General features: G+C 40.4%; 1 pseudogene; it reads right to left on the bottom strand.

The window, feature by feature from the left end:
- Nucleotides 1–2,973: 2,973 nt before the first annotated feature.
- On the bottom strand, nucleotides 2,974–3,947 carry LOC129691790 (transaldolase-like; annotated as a pseudogene).
- Between the last annotated feature and the right edge of the window lie 4,197 nt (nucleotides 3,948–8,144).

Consider the following 8,144-nt stretch of genomic DNA (forward strand, 5'->3'; position numbering starts at 1 on the left):
CCTGTACATATGCAAACACAAAAGTAATCCCAAATAGACGGAGCTAATGAGAAAAAGAGGGCAGAGAGAAAAGAGCGATATTTGTAATTTTCACTTATTGAACAGTTTTACACGCTAATATTATTGTCAGAACTTCGTGATGGGCCCCTGCTGTTCACACAGGCCCATGAGTGAGCTGGAGAGCACAGGGGCCGACATGGTGCAGGCAGAGATGGGAGAGGAAGGCGGCTCTCCATGCTTGTTTTCCCCAGATGCCGTGAGCCTTCACATCAGAGTGCCGCAGGAGAGGTTGCCAGTACTTAGCACACTTCTAACTATCTAATCAGTCTCGAAGTCCATCCCTTTCTCTTCCCTTCCTCCTCCTCAGCATCTCAGCTCTGCCGCTGGCATACTGAAACACTGAAACCCACCTAGTCAGATGCCAGACAGGGCTGTCTCAGACTCCAAAATTACCCATCCAATAGGCCATTGATTAAAACCATCCGTGGGAGCCCATCCAAAAAGTCCAGAGAGTTAGAAATAAGTATGGAATTCTTTTTTATAGACGGACATGTAAATTATGAATTTGACTTTTAATGAAAGGCATTTTAATATTTTATTTCTTAGTCTGGCAAGAAGTAATAACTTCAAGATGGGAAGTAGGTACCTCCCCCTCCTCACGAAGCCATGGCAGACACTGTTCGTTTTCCCCTTCGCGTCTTTGCTTTGGTCTTGGTCTCAGAGTGCTTTACTATATGGTCTTTTAGCTGGCAACTGCCAATTGGTAAGAGCAGATTGTGGTTGTCCTCTGTACCGGTGGCAATGCAGTGTTCCTTTTAACTTATTATGCATGTGACGGCAGGGAGCTGGGAGCTTGTTACGCATATGACGTATTTAAAAGTAGTATATTTGAAGTTAATTAAAAAATGCCGACCTTGTATCCTTTGCTTTGGTAAAATCAGTCTTAAAATGTGCTAGTTAGACCAAAAAAAAAAAAAAAAAAAAAAAGAAAAAACCTATTTTATCACAAAACTTTGTAATGTTGAAGGGTCCCCTGGTCCCCTAGGGGAGGAGGGGTTGGCAATGGCAATACATAGGTCTAAGACACAAAAGCAGTTTTGAAAAGTAGGGGTAGTGAAGCCAATTAGTTCTCGCTCTCTCAAAACAGTTGTAACTTTGTATTTAGTATTTGAAGGTCTTGAAGCTTGCTTTGCACATGGAAAGAGTCTTCATTCATTGGTTTTATTTACATTAAATTATGCTTTGAGGTTTTTCTACAAAAGGCAGAATGGGAACAACTGAAAGGGGTTTCAAAGCTAGAGGCCTTTTTTCAAACCCCAGTGATGCTTGTTTGCAGAAATTAGGGGGAATAATTCAGTGTCTGAGAGTCTTGATTTGCCCTGGAGAATGGCTGGTAATAACCAAGGGTAATGACATTTATGTTTCAAGCTTTTTGTGAAGATTCAATGAATGACTGTCTCTGGCAATACTTGAAAACTCCAAGACACTGACAGACACAGGCAATCTTGAGTAAGAGATGAGTGAAATGCCTATAAAAGTCCATCCATGCTACCTATTGCTATAAATCGTTACTGTTATGAACATCTGTTTTAAATTTCAAGTTGAAATTTTAAAATTCAAGGCCTTCTATATTTTATATCTGTGTCATGCAGAGAGAGGCAACAGCACTGACGGTGGGAAACAGCCTATGATAGTTCTATTCTGTCTGAGTTTCTGGTTTGAGGTTATTCTTTTCTCCTCTTGACACAGATTCGGCAGCAGTCTTTGGTGGCCATCTCTTATGAAACGTGTGTGGTCACCATGGATTGGCCTGTATGTGGGATGCGTGTAGGTGACATCCCGGGACCCCAGAAAAACAAAGCAGTCCCCCAACTTCAGGCTTGTCTAAAATTAAGTTTCAACTTCAGCTTGGTGTTTGTGTGGTTCAGCAGGAGCCAAATAAACTTCAAGCTGTTTATTTAATGTTTAGTCTAGGCTAGTGGGCTGAGTTGACGAAATAGTCAATGACCCTTCCACGGAAGAATTATATCCCTCCCTGAATTCTTTCTCAGTTCTGTTTTCTTCAGAGTATTTAGTAACCCAACTGATGTTCGCCGTTGTAACATTGAAGCTTACCCAGTGTGAATGAGATGAACATGAGGAGCCTCTGGAAGGCATGTGGCCATTAAATTAGAGCTCTCTCAGCTCTTTAAGAAGAATTTTACCAAAGACTCCTCCCATGAAATAAGGAGGACTGCCTGGAGGGATCTCTGCATGAGGCCTCACAGACTTGCCTTGCCTCATCATGTTTCTCACTGACACTATTCTTGTGATTTTTTTTTTTTAAGGGGTAGAGGAGTCACGTCAGTTAATAATCTACCTGTGCATCTCAACCATGGTGGGCTTCTGTGACTGGACAGTCCCCAGGCAAAACTCCTGAGGCTTTGTGGGATTGTCTTCTGTGTCAGAGACTGTGGCTGGGGTACTCCAATGTTCAGTTGGATTGTCCTGGTTCCAGAAGTTAAGGAAATCTTTTTAGTCTTTGTCTTATAAAGACTTCTCTGCAAGTAAACTTTGGTTGACTAGAATGCCCAGAGTGAGAGAAAATACTGGCCGCCACTGGGACTCTGTTTAAAGCTTATTACCACTCAGGCAGAAACTGCATGTTTGTTGGTAATCGCAGTCTTGATGCCTACCTGCAGCTCCGCCAGTGGTGATGTTGGTGTGCAATTTCTCTCTATGGACTTAGATGAACAAGTGATAGTGGAGATAATAAAAACGATGTTTGAGCACTTTAGAATTCTGTGCATTTTGTTCATTCATTCATTCTTTTGAAAAGTGACTGCTTTAATGAATCAGACAAAATTTCGCATAAAATCAGAAAGCTATGATGCATCCCTTCTCCACTCATTAAAAAAAATGCAGTATTTGTCACAAGCCATGTACAATTATCTCAAAGGTAGTGCAGGTCTGGGGCCAGCCTCAGGCGCTGTACTACTTTCCATTCTCAGTGCTAAGCATTTGTCCTGTGGTCATCCTCTCTAACTCTATGGCATCACCAACAAACTTACGAACCCAATGTGAGCTTCTCCAGAGCCACTTGGACCTCATTGTGCAGCCAATGGAAGGGCTTCTCCTCTAGATGTATCTTATCCACATCGCTGGTCTGGGCTGCTTTGGCAGGAAGCACAGGTGCCAGCGTGGTGTTATCATCCTGGAGCATCTCCCAAACTGCAGCCTGCCAGTGCTTTGATCTCACCTGTGTTACTGAGGGACTCACCCATGACAATAGTGTTGTAGCCAACCTTCTTGTAATAGTAGATTTTGGTGACACTCTTTACCGTAGGGTCCTCCTGGGGCTCATAGGATTTCTTGTCTGTGTTTGCCATGTGCCTGACAAGGATACACCCGACAAAGGGAGAGACGAGAGTCACATCTGTTTCAGCCCAGGCCACAGCCTGGACGAAGGAAAAAAATCAGCATCATGTTGCAGTGGATACAATGCAATGGAGCTCCTCCAGCTCCGTTCCAGCCTGAATTCCCTTCCAGACTGAAGATAACTGACGTTCTTTTCCTTGTTGATCTCAGCTTCTTGGAAAGCTCAGTGATGCGTCTGGCTTGGGCAGCCATTGCATCCTTATCAAAGGAAAGCCTCGCATCCACTTCTGTGGATACACAGCCTAGAATATTTTTTAGTATTTTTGCTTCAAACAGCACAAAAAGTTTATGAATAGCATTTTTAAATCTGAGCCTCTTGTGGTCCATTCAGCTTCTTGATATAAGCAATGGCTTCCTCCAGCAGCTCTTGGTAGGCGGGCATCTGTGCTGCTGCCAGGTTGGTAGTGGCATCCTGGAGCTTGTACTCATTATGTTGAAGTCATCCGTGTTGGTCTCCAAGTGATGAACTGCTTTAGTTGGTCCAGGGAAGACTCCATCTTCTGGTACTTCACATCCTCTGCTACTGACATGGTGAGGTATATGCAGCTGAGGCAGGAGCAGGAGCGCGGTGACCCACAATGCCAAGCATTTCATTCTTAAGACACAAGAGAAAGTCAGATGGATTGAGGCACAGTGGGACGGGAGTGGGAGAGGGGGGTGACACGGGACAGGACATACTTCAGTCTCCATGATCTTTTCTCCTTCCTAGTATCTGATGGCAGTAGAAAATATTATTTCCTGAGCCAATGGAAGATGGCACTTTAGAATTTTGTTACTCTTTATCACACTAGGTGTGTGAATTTACACTGATCTGACAAGTATTGGTATTTTTACTTTAATAAAAGCTTATAATTTATAAGATATATGTAACTGAGGAATAACTCTCTGGCTCCACAGGTATGAGCTAAGCATTATAATTACAATAAGATTATTTTTCTTAAGTTAAAGAGTTTAATAAGGAACTAAATAAACTTTCTTAATTTATAATATATTTCCCTGTAATTTTTTGTTTATTTTAGATTGCTAGTTTCCCTCATTTACCTAGCTAATTAATGAACATTTTAGCTTCACATTGTAACTCAGACCCTGAGAAGGATAAATTCTCATATGAGATGCCTTTAAAATCCTAGTAGTTAGGTATCATTTATGCATAATAAAATATACTTGAGTGTAAAGTTGTATTTGGTTTTATCAAGCTCTGTAATGTTTAGCAACTAGCACTACCAGCATGTAAAATATTCTGTAAAAGATTCAATGGAAGTAAAAGATGCTTCCACAACTCCAAACAGCCTTCTGTGCTCCTTTATAGTTAAGCTTGGCTCTCCTCATCTTGACCCAACCCCTGTCCCTAGAGTGGAGCCAATGACTCATCTTAAGCTGAGGACCTGTTTGTTTGACTTTAGTTTGGACATACTTCTCTTTCCTGTTCTTTGCCAGTTTTTCTTTCATACCCCAGCATGATATCAGTGTTCAATGACCCAACAGCAGTCCGGAAGGCAACAGAAAAAGTAATTTAGAGAGTGAGGCTGGCTCAGATCATCTTGTTTATGTCAGCCCCATTAAGTTTTCATTAACAGCCAGAATGGGGGTCCTCAAATCAGCAGAAGGCAGTAAGCTGCTTTGAAGGAAGGAAGCCGAATAAATGAGGCCAACCTATACTTTATCTGAAGCTAGAGAGTCTAGTCGGTGGAAAGGATCATAGAGGTCATTACCATTTTTTTTCACTGAACAATTAGCCATCCTCTTTCTCATCAAGTGGTAAAATTACCATGATAGCTCCTGGTAAGGATCAGAACATTTCATTGGCTCTTCAGGGTGTTCTGTGGAGTCATCAATTAGACATGACACAGCCTCTGATATTGAGTATTATCATTTAGATTAGGAAAGGACTGTGTGAATATTATGAACATTTTCTACTTAATTATTTTTCAGGAGAGTCTTGAGAGGCAGAAGTTAAGATTGTACAAATTTCATTCTTTATATGCCAACAATGCCGATGGGTCATGCTCCATGTTGCATGAGTAAGCCATTTTTCAGCTCCACAGTATTTGCAGTGTTGATCAGACAATAATATTAAAAACATTATTTACTTCACATAGTCTTGATGAAAATTCTGAACCTGCTCGACCAGAGATGATCTTTGCTCTGCTCTTTATGTCCAGACTTGAGGAATTAACACAGATCTGAAGTCCTCCATGAGGCTAGTCTATTTTCTGTCCATGGATTTTATCCTTATTATTTCCAGCATAGTCATAGTAATCCTGTGTGTGTGCTTGTGTGTTTGTGTGTTTGTGTACACACATGTGTATTTGTTCATATTGTATGTATACATGTGTGTTTATGGGTGCATACCTGTGTGAACATGCTTACACTAGCCAGAGAAGGTTATTGGGTGTTTTATTACTCTCCACCATATTTTCTTCACTGAACCTGGACTCATGGCCAGTAAGCCTCCCAAGTCCTCCTGTGTTCATTACCCACAATGCTAGTGTTATAGTTGTGCAGTAACCCACACCAGCTTACATGGTTGCTGAGATCTGAATTCATGTCTTCATGCTTGTTGCAAGTGTCCTTTCCCATGGAGCAATCTTTCCAGCCCTACCTATGTGCGTGGTTAATTTAGCTTAATATGTTATACATTTCTAGGTACTTTACTCAGAGACAGTTGTCATGAAGAAGATCATAACTACTAAGCTTAGTCGAAACAGGCTGTATTACTTGAATACAGTGCAGCTACATGATATGTAGTCAATGCCAAACTGATAGAGGCTGTTCATCTTCATTCTTCTATGTAGATGTTAAGTTTCCAGGGGCAGAGCCAGTTGTTATTCCTCTGGACATATTGCATACTCCTTCAGCTACTAAAATTTTATTTGCTACCTACTACGAGGTGCCATCTAAGCAATACACTTATACATGCCCAAAGTTATTAAAAAGTCCTTTTCCCTTTGTCATCCTGTGGCTTAGAGGAGGGCAAAGACGTGGCAAAATATGTCTACACTCACACCCACACACAAACAAACACACACACACACACACACACACATAATCACATGATTTCACAAGCATTTCAGCCATCATAAAGTTGTCTGTACCTTAATAAGATTAAGAACATAAATTAATTTATTCCTAAAGTCTTACTGGAGAGTGAAAAAAAAATCATATTTATGGTGGCAGTACCTCATCTTACTCCCAGACTTTATATTTCTGCTTACTTCTTCACCTGTCTTATAAATATTTTGGAATTAAATAACCAAGGGCATATTATACATAGAATCAAAATTTCTTCCTTTCTGTAATCATTTATGATCATTGATATTCTTGGTTAAGAAATACTTTATATTAAGAAATGTATTTATTTATTTATTTTTATTTTTTTATCTGTATAAATGTATAAATGTTTGCCTGCATATGCATGTACACCGTGTGCACATCTGGTTGTCTGCGTGGCTCAGAAGAGGTCATCAGATCTCCATGCACTGGAATTACAGAAGGTTATGAACTGTCAGGTGGGTTCTGGGACTCGAACCTGAATAGCTAGAGCTCTTAGTCACAGAGCCATATCTCTACCTCCAGAAATGTAATAGTTAAAAGTCAGAATTCTAGTCCCAGAACCCACATGTCTCACCAGGATGGACTGTATTTTCAACTGGGAGTCAAAATAAACCCTTCTTTAGGTTTATTTGATTAGGGTTAAATATCTTGTCACGAACGAGATAAAAGGAGCAACATACCAAATGAAGCTAGAACACAGGTTGTAACAACCTTGGCAGCTGTGGGGAGAGAAGGAGGAAATTTCAATATGAAGGAGTGGACTCCACCAAGTGCCCAGACCAGAAAGACCTGGGACATATAGAAAGGCAGAACTAAGTCTGGGCGCTGGACTATCTTCTGCCTCTAAAGCAGTGCTTCTCAACCTTCCCAATGTTGGGACCCTTTAATACCTCATGTATTGACCCATAGACATGAAATTATTTTTATTGGAGAGTTGAGTCTGTTGATGTTAAGGGAGATTAATGACCAGTGGCTTGTAAATGCTTTGATTTTACTGTTGGCTGTGGTAATGTGCATGCTTGGCTACTTTTAGTTTTGCTGTAGTGAGGTTATTTGTTTCCTGTGTTTTCCTGACTACTAGTGTATTCTGTAATGCTTGTTTTGTTGGTAGGTATTGTTTAAATTTGTTTTTTCTTTGAATATCTTGCTTTCTCCATCTGTGATGACTGAGAATTTTGCTGGATATGGTAGCCTGGGCTGACATCTGTGTTCTCTTAGGGTCTGCATGATATCCGTCCAGGCCCTTCTGGCTTTCATAGTCTCTGTGGAAAGTTCAGGTGTGATTCTAATGGGTTTGCCATTATATGTTACTTGGCCTTTTTCCCTTGCAGCTTTTAGTATTTTTTCTTTGTTCTGTATACTTATTGTTTTGATTATTATGTGGCGGGAGGATTTTCTTTTCTGGTCTAATTTATTAGTTGTTCTGTAGGCCTCTTGTATAGGCCTCTTGTATAGGCTTCTCCTTTAAGTTGGGGAAATTTTCTTCTATGATTTTGTTGAAAATATTTTCTGGGCCTTGGAGGAGAGAATATTCTTTTTCCTCTATTCTTATTATTCTTTGGTTTTGTCTTTTCATATTGTCTTGTATTTCTTGGATTGTCTGTGTCAGGAATTTTTTAGATTTAACATTTGCTTTGACGGATACATCTATTTCTTTCATTGTATCTTCCATA

This window comes from Psammomys obesus, unplaced genomic scaffold, assembly GCF_907164565.1.
Source record: "Psammomys obesus unplaced genomic scaffold, mPsaObe1.curated_primary_1811, whole genome shotgun sequence".
Taxonomy (NCBI): Eukaryota; Metazoa; Chordata; class Mammalia; order Rodentia; family Muridae; genus Psammomys; species Psammomys obesus.